The following is a 27920-nucleotide window of genomic DNA, read 5'->3' on the forward strand; positions in this document are numbered from 1 at the left end:
CTCCTAAATATATTTCCTATTACCACAGTTATATCCTGCTTCCAGCTATTTAATGCGGATAACAATCAAACTATCTTAATTATGGTCTTTCCCATTCTTTATGAGTCATAAACCAGTGTGTTTGAAATTATACTGGTCACCCACTTAATCATTATGTTTAACAAAACTCAATTGTTATAGGTTCTCATTTTAAAGTCAAATCAATACCCATGCTAACAGAGAAGAAGTACATAGAAGAAACTGAGTCCAGACCCAGATTTCTCATGGAGATGACTTTGGTCATCTAATTGAATACTTGCATTGTAATAAAAATATGAGTGTCTGGATTTCTAGAAGATGTTTGATATTATTATTATCTGTTTTATTCATTAAACATGAAACTCAGTCAACTGAACATTTGAAAATGTGTCACAAATACCATTGACTGGTGCTAATGGTTGCTGCCAGCATCCTAGGCATCAACCAAGTATCTTCTTAAAATATATGATGTTCCGAGTAGCACAGTTTTTTGCAGTTCCGCTGGTGTTATTGCAGGAAGCTGCAATTTCTTGATGTGTTTTGTAAAATTCTTGGACATGGTACCAAGTGCCCCGATGACAATGGGCATCACTGTTACATGTTTCATCCATAGCCGTGGAGTTTCAATAGCCACGATATTTCATGATTTTTACCAGTTCTTTTTCTTCGACTCTGGTATCTCCTGGTACAGCGATATCAATAAATTGTACACATTGGCCCTCGACAATGTGATATCTGGTGTGTTGTGTTCCAATTGACTATTATTATTATTATTATTATTATTATTATTATTATTATTATTATTATTATTACTACTACTACTACTACTACTACTACTACTATTTCCTTTTGAGGGAGCAGTAAAATGGAGGGATCATTCCCTCGTGACTTTGATCTTATTTTTCTGAGTGCTGTTAGAAGAAGTATTGCAGACATTTATTCCACTTCTACAAAGTCCTTTTTTTGTATGAATACATGGAATCAGAGCTAACTGCCACCAGTGTATGGATATTTGGCTATATCATTTCCAAGAATTAAAACTTGGAAATTTGGAGAGTGTTTATGTATTTATGTTTCTCTGGGCTGTAAGGGATCAGATGTGAGAAAAACAAGATGAAGTTTGAATTTGGACAAGATTGAGTTGCTGCTGACCCTGGGGGCTGGATATCAGGTGATACATCAAATACCTGGCTATACTTTTGATGCTAGAAAAACACAAAACAACTGTGGTAAGGGGCTTTTTTATTGCTTTAGCTGATATATTAGCTGAGTCCTTATCTGGAGGATAAGAAGGACTGGTCCAAGGTTCTGCAGCTGGATTTGTACCTAAAGTGAGACTAGAACTCCTGGTTCTAGCCACTACCCACTGTAGTGGGTAGGGCACCAAGTTTCTAGCTTGATGCCCTACCCACTACACCAAGCTGGCTCTCAACCACAACAATATACTGCATAATATATAGATCTTTAAAGTTTTGATTTCTGCTTCAAGGCACTCATACATTCCACTCAACCACAATCTTCTTTATCTTCCCATTTTCTTGATTCATTCACTTTCCCCTCACATTTATTTATTTTATTGTATTTATATCCTACCTCTGTATTATTTTTATAAATAACTCAAGGCAGGGAACATATCTAATACTCTCTTCTCTCATATTTTCCTCACCACAACAACCCTGGTGCTAAGAGAGAGTTACTAGCCCAAGATCACTCAGTTTGCAATTCTGTTTACATTCATTTTTATTTTTTTTTAAATTTTTTTTGGGGGGATGACCAAACTATCTCAATGTCTTTTATACTGATCACTCATTTCTGTATTCAGTCTGCATTCATTCAGCACCTATTCATTCAACGTCCCTTTCCTTTTTTGTTTTACCACACAGATTTCTTAAGTTACCCATATAAATAAACAATAAACTGCCTGAAAAATTCATATGGAGTGGTTGGAAAACAAGTTTACAAGTATATCTGCGATGGAAAATGTTTGCTACTTAAATATATGTTGGTAAAGCCTTATAGTTCCATCAGTCTCTGAATATAAGAGAATAAGAGCCTTGGTGGTGCAGCGGACTAAGTGCTGTTATGTAGCACTTAGCTGCCAGCTGCCTGCAATTACTGTGAGTTCAAATCTCACCAGGCTCAAGGTTGACTCAGCCTTCCATCCTTCCGAGGTAGGTAAATTGAGGACCCAGATTGTGGGGGCAATAAACTGACTTTGTAGAAACACCGCTTATGGGGGGCCAAAAGCCCTAATAAGCAGGTATATACAAAAGAATGAAGGCTATTGCTATAGGGGCATTGTAAGCCGCCCTGAGTCTTCAGAGGAGGGCGGCATATAAATAGAACTAATAAATAATAAATAAATAAATAAATAAATAAATATGGTTATTAAAATGAATTCTTTTTAATCTTTTCTCTCCCAAGGCTCTTCCATTTTGGCATAATATATTACACATTATTTCTGAAATTACTTGTCTAAATCTTAATTTTTATAGAGCTTTATTCAATTTTTCAACCATTTTTCATGTATTCAAAAATTATTCAACAATTTTTGGAATTATGGATGCATATCAAACATTAGGTGGTTATTTTTTATAAAATGATCTAAATAGGATTTACAACCAGTTGGAAGATTGCTATTGATTTTTCATGGAAAAAATGGAAAGAAAAGGTTTGGATATTAGTTTTCTCTGAACAATTAATTACATGAGGAAATAATGGCAACCAGTCCATAGTAGTACATTTGTGAATATCTGCTTTTCAATTGTTACACGATTTGGCCATGAAACACCCTTGTGTGTTCTAGTTTGTCCTTTGTCCTTGCACAATTCCAGATGTTGGTTATTACCTTTAAAGCTCTACATGGCTCAGGGCCAGGTTATCTTCGAGACCGCCTTCTACCACATAGCTCCCAGCGACTGGTAAGATCCCACAGAGTTGGTCTCCTCCGGATCCCATCAGCTAAACAATGCCGGCTGGTGGGCCCGCAGGGGAGGGCCTTCTCTGTGGCTGCCCCAGCTCTCTGGAACCAGTTACCTCCTGAGGTCCAGACCACCCCCACCCTATTGGCCTTCCGAAAAGCGGTGAAGACCTGGCTTTTCCGACAGGCCTGGGGCCATTGATCTCACTTTGCGATCTTGTGAGATCTGGCCATGAATGCTGTGAATGGGTTTTAATGTTTTAATTTTTAAATGTTTTTATAATGGTTTTCTAAATGCATTGTAAGCCACCCTGAGTCTCCGGAGAAAGGCGGCATATAAATTGAAAATAATAATAATAATAATAATAATAATAATAATAATAATAATAATAACAACAACAACAACAACAACAACAACAACAACAACAACATGTGTTTATGTAAAAATGCCTTTTCTTAGTTACAAATTTTGCTGCTTTAAAATAAGCCATTTTTTTATTTAAAAAGTAAGTTGTTAGCACAAGAAAAGACCACCTAGGTCTCATGCAGAAATAAATAACAGCAAAATAGAATAGGTATATCAGATATTAAAATTCGAGGAGTTTATGAGTCCCCTTAAAAAATTAGTAAGGAAACAAAGGTTCTAGTTAGTAAGCAAAACAAATAGAGTATACTAAGACTGCTTCCTAACAGAGTTCTTTTTTAAACTAATCCAATAAATAGGAAATAGAAGGACCAGCCTATGAATTTACATAGTGAAATGATCCCTTCATACAGGAATTAGGAAGAGCGGCATTTTAAGAGAAGAATCTTACCCTCTTCTTCTGACCTATTGCCTGGAGTGATCAGCTGCTATAATGCTTCACCTTAAGGACTCTTAATGATGAGTTATTAGAACACACCATAAATCTATAGAGCTATAGAGCGAGGCTGACCTCAATGCTTCACTCATAGTCATCAAAATGAAGAGCAAAGCCTTGTGGGTAAGGACAGATATAACCATCTATTTTACTGTGCCATATGTAACAGAATAACGGAGTTGGGAGGGACCTTGGAGGTCTTCTAGTCCAACACCCTGTTCAAGCAGGAAACTATACAGTTGCAATCACCTTACAATGTCTCACTCCGATGATCCCCCTCAAAGCAGGGAATGTATGTCTTCCAATGGATCTCTTGGCTAGGGGAAGGTAGATAGGAAGAATGAAGGCAGTTGTAATGGCAGTAGGAAAGCAATTTGAGCAGCAGGCAGAACAACTTTGAAGGTACTAGACATTTTTCATTCTCAGTCGTTGGTTACAAGTGATAGCTTTTTCTTGATAGTTCTTGGGGATTAATGTCCAAGTAGAAGTATTATATGTGAATTCATTGTTTGAAATAGCACTATTTTCTATGCGGCTTTATAGGAGTGCTACAGAGATGGTATTTAGCAGGTTCTGACCAGTTCTGGAGAACCGGTAGCGGAAATTTTGAGTAGTTCAGAGAACCAGTAAATACCACCTCTGACTGGCCCCACCCCCATGTATTCTCTGCCTCCTGAGTCCCAGCTGATTGGGAGGAAATGGGGATTTTGCAGTAACCTTCCCCTGGAGTGGGGAGGGAATGAAAATTTTACAGTATCCTTCCCTGGAGTGGGGTGGGAATGGAGATTTTACAGTATCCTTCTCCTGCCACGCCCATGAAGCCATGCCTACCAAGCCATGCCATGCCCACCAAGCCACGCCCACAGAACTGGTAGTAAAAAAAAATTGAATCCTACCACTGGAGTGCTACTTGTAGCATATGACCTGTGGTAGTTAACTCGTACATACATGTTTGCCCCTGATGGCACATTTATCAAGCGAAGAATACACATATATTAACATATTTTTAATGTGGGCCTGTAATTATTACTCTAAAAGGTATAAGGTTCCTTGCAATAGTCAATGTATGTTTCCATTGAGCTATATTTAAGCAGTGAGACAAGAGGCAGAAAATGGGCATAGCAAATGTAAAAAAGAAAAAGAAAATGTGCATAAGACAGAAAAAGACACACAGTGTGGCAGTGTTTAAAAACTAACTGAGAATGGAAGCAATCTGAGATTTCCTACCCCCCATTAGATAGCTTACCACTGTGCAAGACTTTCCACCCACTCTGTCAGCCAGAACATTTAGAACTAGATGGCAAATATATCCCCATCACAACACAGTATGGGACATTTCTACAAGGCCTGGAATCAAAGAGGACTATTTAAACATTTTTCTCTTTTACTTAAAGCGGGGAGAAGTACATAAAGCAATGCCCAAGCTACTTATGCATTTTGTTGATTTAATTGCCTGCACTGTTGAATTATTTGCTCGGTTTCAACATTTAAATCTCTACCTGGCCTGAAAAATTCATTATTTAAGACAGTGTGGTCCCCAAAGGAGAGAGAGGGAGATTAACTTTGCAGTGTTTCTGTAGAGTGGAATCTGGGACATTACACAAGATCCTGGAATGACACTTAAAGTTAGGAATGTTTGCCAATGCTCTCTTTTTGAGACCGTTTTTTTTTTCCTCCTATATAATTCCACTTTCCTTCAATTTATCAGTCAAAATTTCCCTAAATACCTTTTTTTTTTGTTTTTGCCACATCTTCGAGAGTTTCATGTTTGTCAACCTTTTAGAAACAGGATATTTTGCAGAATTTTCTCCGAAACCAGTCTCTTGTGTTTGGGAATGCAGAAGTTGTCACTATTGCTGCATCTCATCCCACAAAGCCCTGGAACAGCAGAAGCTCAGGAGAATTATAAAAGTTGCTAGCTGTTGCTGCTAGCTAAAGGATGTATGTGGTTTTAGTACCGCATTTAATTGTTGTTATTTTAAGTTTTGTCTTTGTAAACAACTCTGCAATTCTCTGAAGGGCAGTATCTATCTAACTAACTGAAAGTGTTTTGAAATGAATGCCCAATGCATTTTTTTCCCTTTAAAAACTAAGGAAGAAAGTAGCCACTTGGCACATCATTTTGTTTTTAATTGCTGTCAGTCAGCAAGACTCTGATTCGGTCCCATACTGATTCCAACATGCCACTTGGAGAACCAAGGATTAGTCTGCATACTGATGCGTCAGTGCGGGGGGGGGGGGGGGAAGACACAGAACAGTATACAATTTGCATCTATTCATGTTTATGAATAGATGCAAATTCTTTTTAAATGATATGCAATACATATTGTAATGGTGCTAAAGACTATAAGTACGTATGAATGTGCTGTTCAGTCAACTGTCCAATTTCAAGATTCTTCTTTCCCCTTTTTAGATCCTTTATTTTAAACTCAGATTGGACTGTATCAGGCAGTGGTGGGTTGCCCCTGGTTCGCACCGGTTCTATAGAACCGGTAGTAAAACCGGTGGGAGGCTCTGCCCACTGACCTTGATGTCATCAAAACTCTTCTGTGCATGCACAGAGTGCGCGCGCGTGCTCGCTTCGCTTGCCCGCATGGTCCCATTACAAACCAGTAGTAAAGGTAAGTAGAACCCACCCCTGGTATCAGGGATGAAATCCAGCAGGTTCTGACAGGTTCTGGAGAACCAGTAGCGGAAATTTTGAGTAGTTCGGAGAACCGGCAAATACCACCTCTGGCTGGCCCCAGGGTGGGGGGGGAATGGAGATTTTGCAATTTCCTTCCCCCAGGAGTGGGGAGGGAATGGGGATTTTGCAGTATCCTTCCCATGGAGTGGGATGGGAAGAAGTATCCTTCCCCTGCCACGCCCACCAAGCCATGCCCACCAAGCTATGCCCACTGAACTGGTAGTAAAAAGAAATTGGATTTCACCACTGGACTGTATGCCTATCCTAATAATGGGGGTCTTGAAATGAAACACTGTCCTTTGATGGTCCTTCAAACCATCTTCTTTAAAGAAATCCATCCACCCTTCCAAACTTGAAGAGGAAAGGCAGACCTAGAGGGATCTACATTACAGAGGAACTTGACACACATCCAAACTAATGCACCAATGTAAAAATGATGTTTATTTGTAAGAAAGGATACCCTGTTTATTTAAAGAGACAAAAATAAACAGAGAAAGTGCACTTCTTATATTGCAAATCTAGCACGTGGACAGGAACATCACTATAAGAAGCGTGGAATGTAAAATACAAAAGCAGCAACTATAAAGTATTGTTAAAACATTTCAGCTTCTAATCACAATGCCATATTTTCAAACAGACAATAGAATGGCAACAGACTTTGTTATTTTTATTTTTCAGTAGTAATTTTATTTAAAAAAATACAGCTTCAAAATAAACAAACTAAGATTTAGGCAAATTAAAAAAAATATGCAGAAAAGAAAAATGGAAAAAAATAAAAAAGAAAGTAAACATAAGTGTATAGTAAAGAATACAAAGAAATGACTTCCCCTTCATTATAGCAAGTATAAATAATTTTAGTAATATTACCTTCTCTTAAAATATAACAAATGATCTCTTCTTCCCATATCTCATTTCTTACCTATATTTATTCATTTATTATAAGTTAAATACAAGCATTTTTCTCCTTTAATTCCTTCTAGTGCCCTCTAGTGTCCAATCTTCAAAGCCTCATTCTATCTTGTGTGTGTGTTTTTTTTTTAAAGAATTCAAAACAAAAATATTTTCTCATGGGAAGGATTATTGTAATTAATTTCAAAATCATTTTTCACTAAGGATAGAATGAAACTCACCTGGTATTGTAAAACTTGTCAATCCAAAGGTATCTAACAGCTGAAAAGGAATTAACAAACAATTTCTAACAGTGATTAGGAAAGGAGGAATCCGGTGTCCTTAAAGGTACCAACAGTAGGTTGAGCAAATAGCTATTCTGTCATCTTCCAGGATAAACCTACTAAACTTACTGGACATCATGTCCTGCAGTTTCCTTTTGGGGAGCAAAAGGAAGTATTCATGGGTGATCTCAGGTCCTCTCCTCAGGAGAGGAATTACAAACAGCTGGTTTACTCATTGGTTTATAGAATAAACCATAAATAAATTGATAAGTTGATAAAAGCTAAACAACTTAATACCCAGCAACCATGGTTTTTTGTTTTATTAAAAGGCTAAATTAAGTTATTTAGCTTTTATCAAAGCCACCTTCAGTTTGCCATTTCTTCCCCAGAAATCCAAACAGTAATAGATTTTCCAAGGAAACCATGTTGAGCATGTTTGATAACTCACCTGGAAAAAACATTCCAAAACGCTTATAATTAACAAGCATATGATTTTTTAATAAGAAAAAATAATCTCCAAGATGATACTATGTGTAGGAATGAAACCATATGGCTTTAGTATTTCTTACAATATCATGAACTACAGTCAGCATCATTTGCATATTTTATTCCTCAGGAATGTTGCTTTGGGGTTTTGTTTTTTCTAGGAAGTAACCATGGTGTTGCTCAAAACTCACATGCTAACGAGTTAGAAAAATGTAAAAAGATTTCTGTTTCCTTTAAGGCTAGGTAATTGCATTTAGAAATTCAATCCACAATTTTTCTCAGTTAACATAGCTATTCATGGTACATAACTCTAAAATTATTTAGAAGTTTTGTTATCTAATTTTACCTGCACCTTTCAATCCAGAACAAGACCTACAAGGTGACTCTTCAGTGTAATGGTTAACAGAGTCTGTAAACAGATCAATAAAGCCATATCAATACTAAATCAGAATCAGATGTATTGACCTCAATGCTCATGAGAATGAGTGCTGAAATGACTTTAATTTTCTCCTTTCTAAAGCCTTCTAGGGAAATTGATTTTGGTGTACGAATAGGCAACCTGCAGTACAAATGTCCCATGCTGCATATGCAACATACTTGTATACATAGACATTTCTTATTCCATTTGCTGATTCACACCAACACAACTATAGCCACACTATAGTTGTATATAAGCCACTAAAATTTATATGCCATATCCAAACCCCTCTGAACTTTTTCTTAAATCTCATATGCATTTGCATTGAGTCTGATCTTTGTTGTTAAATATGAAAATACTTCCTCCACTGGTCTCCATTTTACCCTTCATTGCATTTAAATTAATTCCAGATTTGTCTCTAGGAATAATATGTTTCCTGGATCCAACAAAATGATACTGTTTGATAAAAGGGACCTGGAGCATACTCACTCTGCTGTTTTTATGTTCCTTATCATGTTACATTTATAATTTATTTATTTTATTTTATTTTATTAAAATTTATATGCTGCCCTTCTCCCGAAGGACTCGGGGCGGCTCACAACAATAAAAATCACAATAAAACAGCAATAATAAATAAGATTAAAAGATTCAATTAAAATCCCACAATTAATTAAAACTCCCAAAACAGAATCAGACAATTTGCTTAAAAAGCCATGTCTTCAGTGTTTGCGGAAGGAATGGAGATCAGGGGCCGTCCGGAGCCTGGTGGAGCCCACAATAATGTTATTGTGTAATCACCATTTTTATATTTTTCAGTAAAATCACCGATGTAATAAAAGACCATGTTGCTCTCAGACCATTTCTGAGAAGAGTAGTGACAGAGATGCAGAATTAATTCTCTTCTCCCTTCAGATCAATTTCAGGCATGTCTATCATCTACATCCTTATATTTCCTTTGTCTGAAATCCAGCGGTCTTTAGCAGCTCAGAATATGTTACTATGCCAGTCAGTGCCATCCAATTAGCCTGACAATGTATAAATTATAGACATTTGTTAATGTTGTCATTGTAATGATTGGGGAATAATCAGAAGCTTTGGAAGTATGATGTATCAAGGTAACCCACTGAGCAAAGTGAATTCTGCCTCTCCCCTTTATGTAAGTTTCCTAGCTCTATTAAAAACTAACTAGCAGAACTATTAACAGAAGCCTACTGCAGTAGTTAAAGGAGGAATGAAAAACTTAGCTCTTTTGGATAATGTCATTAATTTATTGTTCTTTAATAGTAGAAATCTAACATAAATAGACACAGAGAGATCATTAACTACTTCATAAAATGACAGCTGAGAGTTTTCTGGCCATCAATTGTACTGGTATAAAGCTTTAATAGCAGCACATCCTGTGAATTTGTATAGCCCCTATCTTTTACCTACAGTACTTCTATATTTGCTGTTGCTAAAAGGGTCTTAAATTAAATTTTAATCAGATGTAACATTCATATGATATTTGAATGGAATTGCTCTCATTGATAAGTAATTAATAAAAAAGTAGTGCAGAAACCATTTCTGTATTATACATAATTAATGCTACTACGTTCATATGTGACTGCTAATTTTGGAACACTCTCCATAATGTTGGAACATAAGGGATAACATGTTCTTTGTTTCATTTCAGCAAGTGCTTACTGTTCTTGCTAGTGTGAAGAATTGGAAAATCTACAAGCAAAATACTCTTATTACCTGAAGCACTCATTATAGGGTCCTTTCCTCCCCCCAAAAAATAATCTTCTTTCAAAAGATAACCTTAGCTTTGGTGACAGCGGTAAAGAGGGTAGGGAAGATACGACTGTTTCAACTTCCCTTCGAGATTTAAATCAGCCAAAATGTTAAGACCATGTTCCTTTTAGATAACTATGATAGTCATAATCATAGATTATGATTTAAAGAGCCTGTAGTACAGTGGACTAAAGCACTGTTATTAACATCTGATGCTTGCGATTACTGCAAGTTCAAATCTCACCAGGCTCAAGGTTGACTCAGCCTTCCATCCTTTCAAAGGTAGGTGAAATGAGGACCCAGATTGTGGGGGCAATAAGCTGGCTTTGTATAAATATACAAAAGTATGAAGGCTATTGCTTAACGCATTGTAAGCTGCCCTGAGTCTCCGGAGAAGGGTGGCATATAAATTAAAGCAAATAATAATAATAATAATAATAATAATAATAATAATAATAATAATAATAATAATAATATATTGTTTGGTTGCACACAAAAGCAAATCAAGCCACATTGACCCATAACAAAAACCAACCTTTGCACCTCAGGGGTTGCCACAAAGAAGAGGGAGCCAAGCTATTCTCCAAAGCACTTGAAGGCAGGACAAGAAGCAATGGATGGAAACTAATCAAGGAGAGAAGCAACCTAGAACTAAGGCTAAATTTCCTGACAGTTAGAACCATTAATCAGTGGAACAACTTGCCTCCAGAAATTGTGGGTGCTCCAACACTGGAAGTTTTTAAGAAGGGATTGGACAACCATTTGTCCGAAATGATTTAGGGCTTCCTGCCTGAGCAGAGATTGGACTAGAAGACCTCCAAGGTCCTTTCCAACTCTGTCATTCTATTCTATTCTCTTTAGGGCTAATGAAACAGTTGCACAATTTGCTTATCTGTTCAACCCAGAAGCCATTGAAAGAGACAACTAACACCACTCCTACATTGCATCAACCTGACTCTCTGTCCAAATACAGAAATTATATGCATCTGCCATTTGCACTTTTTGTTTCATTAAAACCACCTCACCTGGTGAAGTGTCCTTAAGAATTTGAAAGCTTGCACGCTATTTGTGATCTTGAATTGGTTTAATGAAAGTATTGCCTTAACAGGCTTAAGACAGAGATCATTACTGGATGACATTGAATTAGCTTTATAAAAGAGTGGCTTTAGTAAGGATGGAGACATAAAGAGAGCAGAGCAGAGCACTGCACCTTAAGCTCCATCAAATACCCTGATAGTGCATATTCCATGGTTTTAAAAACATTTGCCACAACTTTCTACATTACTGTTAGTCTTCACAAAGGAATTTCCTGACCGTAAACTAGTTTTTTTTCTTCTTCTTATAACTAGTGCAACTTGGTTTGCTTTATCTAGTTTTGAGAATAGTAGAGCTGTGAATAGCATTTGAAGGACATCTTTCACAGAAAGTGTGAAATATAAAAGTAGTCATTTTCTTTGAAAGAAAAGCTTCGAAGTTAGTATACAGTGTGCTCATGAATAGCAGCTTAATTTTGCTGGCAATCTGTGACTGCCTGAATGGTACAATGTTCTCTTCAAACATTAGGTAATGTTAGGCAATATTACTAGATATGCTTTCTATTTATTTTTTTTCCCTCTAGTGCACTAGTCAGATAGATAAAGATCTTAGAAATATATATGTGTTTGAATATCATCGCATTCAATAACTTTATATAAGATTCTTACAGCAGAAATGATATAACTTTTTTAATTTGTTGATTTTTTTTTCCTTTAAAAAAACACTTTCTATGTGCTTTTTTCTTTGATAAAGCATATACTTTTATCTTTGTGTTTTGTTTTGCTTTGTCTTTCTGTCATAATTTTAAAAGCAAAGAAAATGAAAATGAAATGGAAATTGAGTTGACGTAAGTTTAATTTTTAATTTCACCTCATCCTTAGCACATCTCCATAAGGCCATACGCAATTTATCCCTGCTGGAAAGGGTTTAATATTGTAGGATGTAGGAATTCTGTAGGAAAATGAATTCTAGTTTTAATCTTAAATTGCAGATTTTGTCGAGATTATACTAACTCTCATGAACATCAGTCACTGCCTCTCCTTCAGGAGAAATTGAGCTGCATCTATAACTTTACACAGACTATTTGAATATATTGCTTTCTAAAGGGTAGCCTAGTCATACCTTAGGTAAGAATAATGAAGTTCTCATGACTAATGTTACCTCAGAAGGGAGAATGATACTGTCATGCTTCAAAAGGCTCTTTTTGCTGTTGCAACCATTATCACTTCTCAGTTTGCCAAAGACCTATGGGGGAAACTTAGGTCCAGCCATCAAGATGCCAGCCATGGAGACCAAAGACGTTTCAGCAGGTGTTTAGCAGTACCAAAAGTCTTCCTCTCAACAACACCAGGAGTCTTCATTGGACAATGTGACCTGGTCTAATTGAGGGGAGGGAGAACCTGAACTTTAACTATATTGGTTTGCGTGGGAAATAGTTAGATCTTGTTTTGCTTCATTTGTGTCAAAATGATGCACTCAATAAAGTTTTGCATTAAGAGATTGGATCATCTTGACCATGCTTGCTTTGGTTGGGTTCGTGAGTTGGAACCTTGACAGGTACATTTTGTCTTCATAGACCTAGAAGTACTGATGTTTGCCAACCCAAGAGAGGCATCTAATTATCTATCTGTTCTTGAAGATACTGAACCAGTGGTGGGATTAAAAAAATCTTACTACCAGTTCTGTGGGTGTGGCTTGGTGGGCATGACATGGTAGGCGTGGCAGGGGAAGGATACTGTAAAATCTCCATTCCCTCCCACTCCAGGGGAAGGTTACTGCAAAATCCCCATTTCCTCCTGATCAGCTGGGACTCGGGAGGCAGAGAATAGATGGGGGCGGGGCCAGTCAGAATTTTTACTACTGGTTCTCCGAAGTACTCAAAATTTCCACTACCAGTTCTCCAGAACTGGTCAGAACCTGCTGAAACCCATCTCTGTACTGAACCTAATACATTTACTTTGATAGTTTGCTGTGGTAGCTGAACATATTCATTTTTATTTATTTATCTAAAATATTTATATGGCTGTCCATATAACACTATAAATCAGTAGCTAAATAAATAAATAATGGAAAACACAACATATACAGCTCCAATTAAAATCCCATACAATAACTCTGAATAGGCACGCAGAATTCACTATTTCTGTTCTCCTCCAGAAAGGATTCCATTCCCGGCAGCCAAGGAAAGAACCATTTTTTCATGTCTTTCTAAAGGTAAACAAGGCCAGTGCCATCCATATGCCAGGAAAGTAGAGGATATTCTCAGAGGGCAGGGGCTGCAACCAAAAAGGTACCCATCAGAGACATTCAAAGAAGGGACATAAAGAGAATGTGGAGTGGACCAAAACTATGAGAGAGAGAGAGAGAGGGGGGGGGAGGGAGGGAGGGAGGAGGAGGAGGGAGGGAGGGAGGGAGGGAGGGAGGGAGGGAGAGAGAGAGAGAGAGAGAGAGAGAGAGAGAGAGAGAGAGAGAGAGAGAGAGAGAGAGAGAGAGAGAGAAGGTCCTGCAAATAACCCATTGCTATCACATGAAGGGCTTTACAGGTGATGAACAGCATTCAAAGGCTGATAAGAAACCAGTGCAGCTTGGTAAATCAGGGGATGTTGCCTTCATCTCTGCATTCTAGACCATCCAATAGGCAAGTATGTGGGTGACAAGAACAGAGCCTTATGATTCAGGGAACAGGCATAATTACTACACAATATGAAAGGGTTTCCTGACCACAGCTACCATCTTCTCTTCAAGCAGAAGTTAAGCATCCATGAAGACTCTCAATTGGTCTTGCAATTCCAACATCTGTGCAGGGAAATGAACCCCTGTCAAGAACAAAAGATGGAAAATATCCAGTCTCAAGAACCAGGACGTCACAGCCTCAGTCTTGATAGGCATGCATTAAAAGCATGTGTTCCCCATTCAGATTCCTACAGCCTCCATGTATTGGGAAAGGGCCTTGACAGCCTAACATAGAGGCTAGAGGAGGAGATATACAATTCAGTATCATCAGCATACTGACAATGCTGTGCCCATACTGCACCATACTCATGGGTGACTTCATATAGACGTTAAAAAGAAAATAAGGCTCCGGAATGAAGACCTTCCATATTCTGAGCAGTTTTTCAGCAAAGCAAGTGGTTGCTAACCATTCTACCAAATCACCTCATTGTATGGCTTGTTACGGTTCTCTAATTAGCAAAATGAGTAGGTGATATTTTCTTATGTTCAGTGCAGATGCCACATATTCAAGTACTTCTCTTAGGCATTTATTTGTTTATTTAACTGCTTGCTGTCATCAAGGCAATGAATTATAATTTGATTATAAGTCAGTTGAAGTGTCTCCATATTCATGAAAGAAGAATGCTTGAGGAATTGACTATTCCCGTGTGAAACTTCAAAAGATAAAACTAATTCTAGAGGCATGACAAAATCTGTCTTCAGTTACTTCTTCTATGAAAGAAGCTGTTTTTCTACTTTATTCTCAATATGTTTTGGAAACTAGAGTATTGTTATAGTGTGTTGCATAATTCCTCTGCCACTTACAATTTTTTTTCTATTTTTCTGCAGCTTTCTGTGCTTCCTACTTTAAAACAAGAACAAAAATCACATACATGGGGATTTTTTTAATGATTAAAACCAATGGGTTTTAACCGTTGATATGCTTTAACCTCCAGCCCCTTAATCATCTTTGTTGTCTTCTTTGCCCTCTTTCTAGAGTTTCAACATCTTTTTTGTATCATTGTGACCAAAACAATGCAATATTCCAAGTGTGATCTTACCGATGAGGACTAACTGTATTTGTTATCAAACTGCAAGAATTATCAAAAGCACAGAGCAGTATTGCAGTTGTGAGGTTGTCTCCCATATCCCTTCCAATTGTGGAAAACCACACACACACACACACACACACACACACACACACACACAAACACACAATGGTTCATCCATTCTGGTAATGTTATTATGTGATCTTGTAATGGTGTGTTCAGATCAGAGGTGGGCTGCACTTTCTTTAACAAAGGGTTCACTAGTTGTGAGCGTGCACAGCCACACGCCCCTTTGGGAGAGAAATGGAGCTTCAAACAGGCTCCTAATCAGTTCAGGCAGCTCCGGTGAGAACAGCAAGGCAGTGCAGAATGCAGCTGGGCCAGCCAACGAGCCAGAAAGTAAGTTATAAATGGATAGCATAGAACGGGGCGAATGGGCGGGCCCAGCCAGCGATCAGAGCTAAAGGTTCGCCCGAATCCTTGCGACCATGCAGCAGCCCACCACTGGTTCAGATCCCAACAAAGATTCAACTGGTAGCGTGGGAGAACAACTGCTTGTCGGTTCCTCAGTTACTTTTTAAATAGAGCAGTCTGTTCTCCAATTCACACAAAAAAAGTCATTAGGAATAGACTGAAAAATATATTCCCAACAAAACAGAATGATAAATTGGGTTCCGAAGTGAAAGTAATCCAGCTGCTACAATTTCTGTAATTTTTAACATTCAGGATTCAACCCAGAGCTTGCTCCTAGCAGTTCACATATCCTTGCAGAAACACCCCCCCCCCCAAAAAAAAAATCTTTGTGCTCGTTTTGTTGAAAAGAAGAAGAAGAAAAAGAAGCTGGGAGTATTGCATAATTTAGTTTTTTTCTAGGAAGTAGGAGAAAGGATAGAAAGGGTCACAGATGCTGCGCTGGAAGAGGCAGAATTTTAAACTCTGGGAAATAGAACTAGAAAAATGGAAGCAATTAAGAGCAATGTGGGCTGGTAACCCTGAGCTGGAATGGACAGTGTTTACATTGCTGAGGGCTTCTTATTTGGAGGAGAAAATATACCCTGTCTATCCAATGCAGATGGATATGGTGCGGGGTCAAAAATGACAGAAACTCAAAGGTTTTACCCATCCAGAGAAAAGGTGGCATCCAGCTTGACTCATAGAGGGAAATTTGTCACCAGGAGTTATAACCCAAGTATAATGATTTTGACTTATTTGTTTAATTGGTTTCTCTTTTATCTAATTGTAGTATTTGTGTAGAGAGCAGGTCACATTTTAGATCATACTTATGCAGAAATATTGAAAATTCTAAAGGGTACACAAACTTTTAAGTACCACTGTGCAATACACTTCAACATTTTTTGTTGGTGTAATATTGCCCCCTCACCATTCTGTTTATTTGAAATGAGCATGCAGGCAGAAACAAATTTGGAATTTTTTTTTTTTTTTGTACAGTCCCTGCATACCACTGTGTGCTACTGATAATAAGCTAAGCAGTTTATGCCCCAAGTATGTACCGTGATAAGAAATCTGTTCCGTGGCAGCTTATCACTATGTAGTTCTCAGGCTTTCGTGACTTATTCCCTGTTTGCACACAGAACAAGTTGCTCTTTAATTTTCACCTTTCTTCTCTGCTGTAGCAGATCTTGCAATTAGTGTAGAATAAATTTAGAAACTGTGGAAATGAACTAGACATGATATTAAGTCCAAAGATCACTCTCTCACAACCAATGGTGCATATGCAGAAAGATAGAATGTGAATTCTACACATTACCTATTACTATATATAGGTAGCTTTTGCTTAATTATCACAATTAGGGCTAGCAACTCCATCGTTAAGTGTCACAGTCAATAAGTGAGACATCACGTGGCGGCTTGTAATCTTACTGCAAACTTTTTCATTGACTCTGCTTATTGGAAGCCAGCTGTGAAGTGTGCAAATGGCAATCATGTGAGTGCAGCACACCACAATGCAGTGGTGAAATTCAATTTTTTTTACTACCGGTTCTGTGGGCATGGCTTGGTGAGCGTGGTGTGATTTGGTGGACGTGGCTTGGTGAGCGTGGCAGGGGAAGGATAATGCAAAATCTCCATTCCTACCCCACTCCAGGGGAAGGATACTGCAAAATCCCCATTCCCTCCCCACTCCTGGGGGAAGGATATTGCAAAATCTCCATTCCCACCCCACTCTGGGGCCAGCCAGAGGTGGCATTTGCCGGTTCTCCGAACTACTCAAAATTTCCGCTACCGGTTCTCCAGAACCTGTCAGAACCTGCTGGATTGCAACCCTGCCACAATGGATACCAGCAAATCAGAGGACTACCCATGGATCACCACTCTCAGTAGAGGCTGTAATTCAGCATTTAAAAATGATTCCTTCCTTCTGTTTTTGAATCTTCAAATTTTAATTTGAGGCTCTGAGAAATGTTGTTAATTCCCTCTTGCAACCTGCTCTTTACAACAAGTATTTATTTGAGAGATTGAAATATTATTACAAAGCCATCTTTTAGAATAAACGTTCTCAAAGCAGCATACAACAAAATTGTTAAAAGTTTAAAAAAACTACAAAACAAAAAATAAAATAAAAGAGACAGTCAGCCACTTAATAATTTCCAAATGGAATTATGGTCATAAAGCCCTTTTGGCAAATTAGTAAATTATAGGCTCAGATCTCTAGACAAGTCTTTGAGATTGGGACCCATTGTGAGGCCTAAAGACTTTAAATAAAGATGAGATCTAGTGGGTATTACTGGGAATAGAATTCTATAAATGAAGAAGCACCACCAATGAGAAAACTTTATCTCTTTTATTTGTTAGCCCAATTGCACTCATTTTCAAATTTAGAAACTTCCATGCTGTCCCAAATATCAAGTAAAAGATTTGTTGGCAGGGTCCTTAATCAGCTTTAAAATTTGATTGATTGATTGACTGACTGATTAAAAACTATGTATACAATCTAACTGAAAGAAAAAAAAGTGCAAGTAGCAGATTTTAACAAATATGGTAGCTTTAAAAAAAATCCATTAAAATGTGTTTCAGTTGGAGGATACAGTCAAATGTTATTTCTTAGTTGCAGAGAATCAAGCGGGATTATTTAGGGTCTGTTTTCAGGCTTGGAAATATAAACTTTTGGTTCCTTTGGAAACAATATTTTGAGGACAGTGTTATAATTCTTAAGAAGACAAAGGATTTTCTTGTGCTATTTAGGAATTGGGGGGGGGACTTTAGGAGTAAGATTTATATTTAATTTTCTGCTTATTCATAAAATTATCACTGGTGATAAAACAGGTTCTCTCAACTTGCAGCAACATCTGTTTTTACAGGTCTCAGATAACTTCCTGAGGCTGAAGACATGAACTATGCTTTAAAGGAGGAATAAGCAATATATCCCCTTAAATTTGCTTTGCAACTTAATGCTACCTCCCCTTATCTAAGTCCGAAGTGAAGAATCATCTTTGCTTTGTTCTGCACTGTTCTATGATGCCCTGTGGCATTTGTGATTGTCATCTGAGGCTGCAAAGAGTGGCTTTGCACTCTTACAATTCCATGGGATTTAATCATTGTAACAGTCTGTAAAACGATATGAATATTCATCTACTGTCATTCATTCTGAATGATTTATCTCTTTTTTACTGATGTAATATTCTACTATATGCTAGTTATTTTGAATAATGCATATGTCCACACGATATCCTAATTAAAGGTTTGCCCAAATATCTGGTTAATGAATAGGCTGCATAGTTATTTTAAAATATTGATGCAGCCTAGAATCGGTTCAGGCATGAGACCTTCAACACCCCTTCCTGAAAATAAGACCGGGTCTTATATTAATTTTTGCTCCAAAAGACGCATTAAGGTTTATTTTCTGGTTGGGTCTTATTTTTGGGGAAATAGTGTAGCTGTGATAGATGGTGTTCCATAAAAGACTATGGGTAGTCTTTGATTAACGCCTGTTTCTTTAGTGACCATTCAAAATTACTGAAAAAAAACTGATTTATGATCTCTCCTTACACTTATGACCATCTCAGTATCCCCAATATAACACGATCTAAAATTCAGACATTGGAAACTGATGTTTATTTACAACAGTTGTGGTATCCTGAGGTCATGTCCTGAGATCACCATTTTGTGCACGTTCCAGCTGTCGTTCGACAGAATCAATTGGTGAAAGCCATTGTGATTCCACACGTTTTCTATACATAGAGCAAAATGAATCAAAGCATGTCTGGATCTCAGTTTGGATACATAAATATATACATACATGCATGTATATGCACAAAAACACCGCCAAATACAATACAATGCAACAGGATGATGTAAAAAAAAAAAGAACTTAACTATACAGAGACTTTAAGGAAAAAGTACATTGCAAATAATCTGAGATTCACTGGGCTTGTTACTACATTCCACTTCTCTGTTCCTGGAAGTACAGGTAGTCCTTGATTTACAACCATTCATTTAGTAACCAATTAAAGTTACAATGGCACTGAAAAAAAGTGACTTATGACCATTTTTTCATTCATGTACAACCATTGCAGCATTCCCATGGTCACATGATCAAAATTAGAATGCTTGGCAAACTGGCATGTATTTATAATGGTTGCAGTGTTCCAGGCTCATGTGATCACCCTTTGCGACTTCCTGTTGCTAACTTAAAAGCTGCAGTGATTCACTTAACAACTGTGGCAAGAAAGACCGTAAGATGGGGCAAACCTCACTTAACAACTGTCTTGTTTAGCAACTGAAATTTGGGGCTCAATTGTAGTCATAAGTCAAGGACTACCTGTAACTCATCTCACCTGCCAAAAGGTTCCCTTGACCCATCCTTCCCCATCACCAATCTTGTACAATACCTACAATCACCCCAGTATCCGAGCCAAAAACTGGCTAAAACAATCCTAGTTCTTCCCAACTTATCCATTAAAACCTACAGACATTCTGGATACAATCCATACCGCAACCTGGCATCCCTCTTGATTCTCTCACAAAAGCCTCATCACACAATGGATCTCAATGGGTGCAATGAATGGGACTTCCTATGAATATAAAAAGTGTTTTTAGCTCATTCCAAAATGCAGGAGAGCTAAAAAGCAATTAATATCAATTGTATATGCAATTCTATAAACCAGAGTGTTGTTTGTTGCTTGGCTGGTATGAAAGGACTTTTCTGTATGCCACTATTTCACTCTTCAAGGTAGAATGCTATATGGAAGATTCATTGCAGTAGTACACACACAAGGTAAATCATTCCCTTACTGCTGACAATGATGCTATCCCAAGACTATTTGGTACCCGAGCAGTGCAGCATATTATGCCTCTAAGTCAAGGGACAGTATGCAGATCTAATTCCTTGAATCATGAATCCCACAAGCTTGTATCTCTTCCTCTGTCAACCCTTCCCCTATTGGTTAAATAATTCACAACTTGATGGTCTTTCAGAATACTCAAATTTAGATGACTTCTGGTTAATGACTGGGGCATCCAATTATTTCAGTACATCCAAAAACAGCATAAGTCTCTTAAAAGAGGTAAATAAATCCATCAAATTCAGTTCTCACAGCTTGTTAGGTATGCATAGAGTGAAGAAAAACCAACAAGACATAAGCATCTATTTCCAGAGTAAGTGATCCCATTCAGGCAATCAGCATTCCTTTAGGTAGATTTACATTTGAGCATTTGGAGCATTTTCAGCACTTCTGTTTCAGCTGAGAATCACACACACACACACACACACACAATTTGTGGGCAACCGCAAAGCTCTACTTTTTAAAGGTTCAGTAAATTTTAAAAAGATTTTGTCTAGACATCCTTTTGAATAGGAAAACATACTACAAAAGCGGGATTTAAAAACTAACTTATTTCTTCTCCTTAGCAGCCTCTCATCACTCCTCTTATATACCTATTGCAGATTTCCTTCCATAAGTTTTGTCCTTTCACCTCTATTCAGCACACATTGGTGATGGCTCCTTAAAAGCCTATCTTCTCTTTTCATTATGCTTAGGATATTCAGTAGAGACTAGCAGTTTTGACCTTCTCAGAATAAACTCAACAGGCTTTTATGAGCCACATAATTCTTGAAAGTCTGCTTGGACTTGTGGGGTTTTTTTTTGTTCTTTGTTTTTTTGGGGGAGGGGGTGTTTCGGTTATAGCTACTGGGTAAGATAAAAATCTTATAATATAGTAGACAATAATATATCAGAGAACAAACGAAAGTATACAATATCACCAAGAGAGTAAAAATTGAAATGGAAATGGGCTGGTCACATAGCAAGAAGAACTGATAGCAGGTGGACCAAGGCAGTCATAGAATCAGGGGTGCTATTCAGCAGGTTCTGACAGGTTCTGGAGATTTTGAGTAGTTCAGAGAACCGGAAAATACCACCTCTGGCTGGCCCCAGAGTGGGGTGGGAATGGAGATTTTGCAATATCCTTCCCCTGTCACGGCCACCAAGCCAAGCTCACAGAACCAGTAGTAAAAAAAAAAAATTGAATTCCATCACTGCATAGAATGGATCCGACTTGATAAAAAGCATCCCTGAAAGAGACCTAAAACAAGATGGATTGATGACATCAGCAAGTATTGTGGGCCCAGTTGGTAAAAGAAAGCTCAGGACTGCATTGGTTGGAAACATGCGGAAGAGGCCTTCATCCTGCAGCGGATAGACAATGGCTAAAATGAAGATGATGATGATGATGATGATGATGATGATGATGATGATGATGAATGTATTCTTTTACAAAACAGTTCACTATATCTATAGTGATCCTAATTTGACTTAACAATGTTCTTCGTATTACCACCACTATCAAAAAACAACAACAACCCATTTAGTGTATCTCTTTGGACTACAATGTAGGCTTGAATTGTCACATCACAATCTAGAGGTACACAAAGCATCATTACATTGATTTATTGAAGATTTCCACGATAATTAATTATACCATCATCCAACCATTACTCAAATAATAAATCAGTAATGCAGACACTGTAGTAAAGGCTGGGCAAGACAATACATTGCTGTAGACATGCTGTAGAACATGATGCAGACATGTTCATTCCAAGTTATTTTAGCAAAATTTTGAAAATAGATTCAGTAAAAGGTAATTTGACTTTAACCATTATTTTCATTAAAAACCTATCCTTTTAATGACTGACTAGATTTTATACAGTTATTTCAACTAACAGCAGTTAACTTTTACAACCAAACTGAGCAGGGACATTAAAATTTGGATGCAGTTTTTAACCTCACTGAATTATTGCAAGCCATACAACTGTCAAAGTGATGGCAGCTTTTCCCCATTATTAAACCTTAACTATTTTACTTGTTTAAGTCAAGAAGGATTTTGAAAACCAAAACCGAACAGAGGGCACAGACTGGAAAATGCAATGCAATCACATTTTTGCTTGAAATAAGCAAAACATCTGGGTTAGCTATGATGAAAATGCTCACGGCGCTGTAATCACTGAAAAACAAACTCATGCACTTGAAGATTGTAGCCTTTGCTACTATCTGCAATAAAATTGCTGACAACATAAGGCCTTGAATAATTCATCGCAATACTGTCCATAATACCATGGGTTGGTCACAGAATTCACTGAACTAAGCATCTAATAGCTGCTTTGCAGTCTTGAATTAAAATCAGAATCATTATATTCATTCAGTACATGAGAGCAACACAGAAGTTGCTTGACTGGGATGTAATGTCATTAATCACACTAATATACATCCTCAGAAGGACTTCAAGGATACAAACTCAATGTACCAGCTACAGAACTTCTTTTGTGAGTCCACATTGTTGCATAATAATAATAATAATAATAATAATAATAATAATAATAATAATAATAATAATAATAATAATAATAATAGCTACCCCACTATTTAGAAATTCTAAATTTGCCGGACTTGAACATTTTGACTCTACAAAAAACCACCTTACTCGGAACAGCTTACATCCTCCGACGATACCTTAACAGTTCCTAGGTCCTTGGTTAGGACTCGAGCTGCTGAGCTATTAACCAGCCTCAAAGGCTGTGAATCTCACTAAAGATTAACCAATAAATAATAATAATAATAATAATAATAATAATAATAATAATAATAATAATAATAATAATTATTATTATTATTATTATTATTATTATTATTATTATTATTATTATTATTTATTACATTTATATGCCCCCCTGATTCCTGGGCAGTTTACAATGGTTATAAAAACAAAGGACAACACAGTACTAAAACACAGAAAAAGCATAAGACAAAGGGACAACTATGGGAAAGGGGAACAGAAAGAAAGAAACGGGTATCGGTTGTCCTCTCAAAAGGCCTGAGATGAATGGTCTCTATTTTGATTCATCTTTTATTTATACAGGATTATAGAGTCCATGGTTTTGGTGGTGCTGTTCTTTCAATGTTTTATTATGGTTTGCAATTCCTTTTTATTGTTTACATCCATCCCTGAGTTCCACTGATATAAGGAGCCTGATAAATATTTCAATAGCTAAATAAAGAAGTGCCTTTAGAAACCAGAGAACTTAGAAGTACTGGGTAGTGATAATAGCATAGCCTAATTGCATTACCAATATTAAGTCGTTATTATATTGTCTTACAATATCTTTTTGAATAAGAAATAATGCATAATTTAAATCAAATCACTATATGCATACATACATGAGTACAGACAGACAGATACACACACACAAACACACACACACACACACGGGAATGATCAGAAGAAATTTCTTTTTGGCCAAGAATGATAAAATCTGAAGAATATCTACAAAAATATATTCAAAGACAACGTGCATATTTTGTATATGTATTTTGTATATATAAAAACACAACTAAATTGTGCAGGACCTTCTGCAGTGGTTTGAAACAAAAAAAATGAATGTACACTTGGAATATATTTATATCTTTTCTCAATCTTAGCTTTTGTTTACAGTGCAGTTTTTTCTCAGTCATACTAATCAAAGTCAGGATTTCAATTACATTATAGTACTCATTTAGATCCAATTCATCATCACTATCAGTTATTTGCAAAGCACTTAAAATGAATTGAAACATTTTTCCCTATCTAAGATATTTGCCTTCTCAATATACAGCTTATTTGAAGCTTAAGGGATTCCCAACATGTATATCCTAAAATATCTTCCCTGTTTTTAATTGACTCCTGAAAGTTGGCTTCAAGAGCATTAAGATTTTGTGCTGTCGCATAGCTCATATTTGTAGCAATCATGTTTTCACTACTTGTGCAACTATATTTGCATATCCGACACTGTTTGAATGGTGGTCAAGGAATATAGACAAATTTGACAAGATGTTACAGAGAAGATGGGCTGACAACAGACAGACTGAGCGACAGATGGCAATTTCCAGAAGATATTTATAAATCTCAACATTATAAAAACCGAATAAAAACACAGCTCGACCAAAGAAACAAGAAGGTTACAATTTTGTTTGTTTGTTTAGGATTACAGTTGATTTTGAGTCTTACAAGTATGAAGAGCCAAGAGCAATATCACAAAACAAACAAAATAAAAATTTTAAAATGAGGTTGGGTTAAAAAAATTGTATGTAGGCACAAGAGAAATTATGTACTATGCATCTTTCCCTAATTGAGTCAGGGTCGAGCAATACGGAATTCAGAAGGCGTTATTATTCTCAGCATGAAGTTCAGAGACCTTCTGGTGCTCAAATAAATGAAAAGGTGTACTCCGATATGAAGATTTTGTAAACAGATAAGAAATGCGGGACATTTCTTATCTGTAAACTATAAGGAGAGTGAATTAGATATAAGCAGTCCCTTTTCATATTGAAATTAGAGCACTGTGTGTAGCACTTAATGTATTAGATTGAGATCAGGGAGACTCAGGTTTAAGCCTACAGGGAGAACTTTGGACTGTCCACTCTCTCATATTTTTGGTGAGGGGTAGTGGGGTGAGAAGAGGAATGGGGAAGAGGGAGACGTATGTAAGCCATTTTGGGTTCCTGAGAAAATTGATTGTCTGCTGTCAAGTTACTTTTGACTGGAGGCTAAAACATACGACAAACTGTTGCAGGAATTGGGTATGGCTAGCCTACTAAAAAGAAGGTCTAGGAGTAACATGATAGCAGTGTTCCGATATTTGAGGAGCTGCCCCAAAGACGAGGGAGTCAACCTATTTTCCAAAGCACTAGAAGGCAAGACAAGAACCAATGGATGGAAACTCATCAAAGACAGAAACAACGTAGAACTAAGGAGAAATTTCTTGACAGTGAGAACAATTAACCAGAGGAACAGTTTGCCTTCAGAAGTTGTGAGCGCTCCATCACTGGAGGCTTTTAAGAAAATATTGGATGGCCGTTTATCTGAAATAGTATAAGGTCTCCTTCTTAAGCAGGGGGTTGAACTAGAAGACCTCAAGATCCCTTCCAACTCTGTTATTCTGTTAGTGACCACATAGGTTGATTTTCTCCATGATGATCTATCCCTAACCTAATCTTTCAGGTCTTCCAACTCATCACCCCTCTAATTGTAACTGAGTCTGTCCATCTTGCTTCTGGTCATCCTTATGTTCTCTTTCCTTCCACTTTTTCCAGGATTAGAGCCTTTTTCAGAGAGCTAGATCTGTACATAATATGTCTGCAGTGGGGTAATTTGAAGTTGGTCACTAATGCTTCAAGAGTGAGAACTCTGCATTGATTTGTTTGATGATCCATTTGTTTGTTATCTTGGCTGTGATTTGGGGCTCTTAAATGAATTAATGCTTAAATACTGCAGTTTTTTTAAGCAAGGGTTTTTTTTAGAAGAAGTTTGCCGGTGCCTCCTTCATAAGGCTGAGAGAAAGTGATTAACCCAAGACCACCCAGATGGCTTCCTGCCCAAGGTGGAATTAGAAATCACAGATTTCTAGTCTGGAGGCTTAACCACTACACAAAACTGGCTCTACTCCTTCAATAAATGCAACTAATGCAAATGCAATTCTCTCTCTCTCTCTCTCTCTCTCTCTCTCTCTCTCTCTCTCTCTCTCTCTCTCTCTCTCTCTCTCCCTCCCTCCCTCCCTCCCTCCCTCCCTCTCTCTCTCTCTCTCTCTCTCTCTCACACACACACACACACACACACACACACACACACACACACATTCTCTCTCACACACAGAGAGACATTTGATCACTTGAAAGGGACAGGCTGGGCTTTGCTTCTATCGTAAGCATGCGCTTCCCACAATCTTCCAAAATTGTCTGTCCTTTTCTCAAGCAGCAGTAGCCAGTAGAGGCAGGGAGAAGCCAATTCTGATGGGCCGCATGGCAGTAGTGGGTTGCAAAACCCATTGCTACTGGTTCGTTTGTGAGCACGCACGCACAATGCTTCTGTGCATGTGTAGCAGCTTCTGGCATGGGTGGGCGGAGCTTCTCAGCCACCGCTACCGGATTGTCGATCCAGGTAGAACCGGTAGTTACCCACCACAGCTGCATGGCTTTCTGCTTCATCGTAGCAGCTGCCTGAGTAACACCCGAGATCCAGGCCTGGCGGAGTGCAAACCGTGGTCGCCGCCTGCTCCATAGTCACAAGGTGAGCTGCAGAATAGAGAGACCCTTGGCTGCAAGATTGCCTGGCACCATGGACAGGGCTGGGGCTAGCAAGAGTATGCTGGAAACATCTCCAGGCACCCGGAGAGACAGAACTCCTGGCCCTCGCTGGATCAGCTGATCCTCAGGCCATGGTTAAAAGGCTCAGCAGCCATGAGGTGACTGCGCTCACCACCTCCTGCACCTCAAAAAAAAAAAAAAAAAAAAGACCTTCAAGCCTAAAAGAAAATAAGACCCAGTCTTATTTTCTGGAAAACACGGTATTTATTTATAAATACATAAAGTTTTCAATCTTCCAAATACCAAAGATCTCTCCTTAACATTAAAATCCTTAACATCCAAATTGTAAAGATCTGAACTGGGCCCGTTTGATAAGTACATCAAGGACTTTTTTTTATTTTTCTTACTTTGATTTATTATAGGACAAAAGAACAAGTCATGTTGACTCAGCAGCAAAATTTGCTAAGAGGAAAATAAGCCTAACTTTAGACATGGAAAAAAATATGTAAGATGACAATGAGTAAAAGCAAAAAGGAATTCAGACAATCTTCTTTAGCTGACTGGCTGGTGCTGCTGTATTAAAATGGATGGCTTCTTCTGGCTGTTCAAATTGAGTAACTGTTACTTCTTCAACTTGGCTTGGCTTTGTGCTATTATTATAATTTTGCAACAAGACTTCTGGGCTAATTTAATTTTATTAGAAATGTACATTGCTGGGACTGTAATACGTGTGTAAGGTAGAAAGGTAGAAAATAAGTAGCTGTTAACTGGTAGGAATTGATTCCCCCCATTCAGAACAATGGTTCTTCTGGGATAAATCAGTACAGATGAAACACATTTTCCAAAGACAGAGCACAGTACTGTGCCTCTTTAGCCATTCACATTGTGCACTGTGCATACTTGCAAAGAGATAAGTCTCAGTGATCAGCACAGGGATTATGATGGTTATGCATATGGAGCAGGAGAAAATGTCCTGCGTTATATTTACAGAACATCATCATGCTTGCCAAATAAAATCTGTAAACAGGGACTGTATGTCACTTACCTATGCATCATAGAGGGTTTTCCTTATTCTTATTGTCTTTCTGGTGGTAAAAAGAAAAGTGGTGCATGTATACTTCATTGCAAAATGTTAAATTTCAGCACATTTCTAGGACTAACTTCTTCCCTGGGGAATCCTTACAATAGAAACAAATATGCATGTTTTGAATGTAGTTTCTG

At 37.6% G+C, this 27920-nt stretch overlaps 1 protein-coding gene across 1 annotated transcript in view; it reads right to left on the minus strand.

The window, feature by feature from the left end:
- The window catches only part of ZNF804A (zinc finger protein 804A), a 243214-nt gene that overhangs the window by 201878 nt on the left and 13416 nt on the right, over nt 1-27920 (minus strand). The gene's annotated exons all lie outside the window — the stretch shown is intronic.

The sequence above is a fragment of the Pituophis catenifer genome, unplaced genomic scaffold (genome assembly GCF_029215685.1).
Source record: "Pituophis catenifer annectens isolate HBS135680 unplaced genomic scaffold, rPitCat1.0.hap2 SCAF_1, whole genome shotgun sequence".
NCBI lineage: Eukaryota > Metazoa > Chordata > Lepidosauria > Squamata > Colubridae > Pituophis > Pituophis catenifer.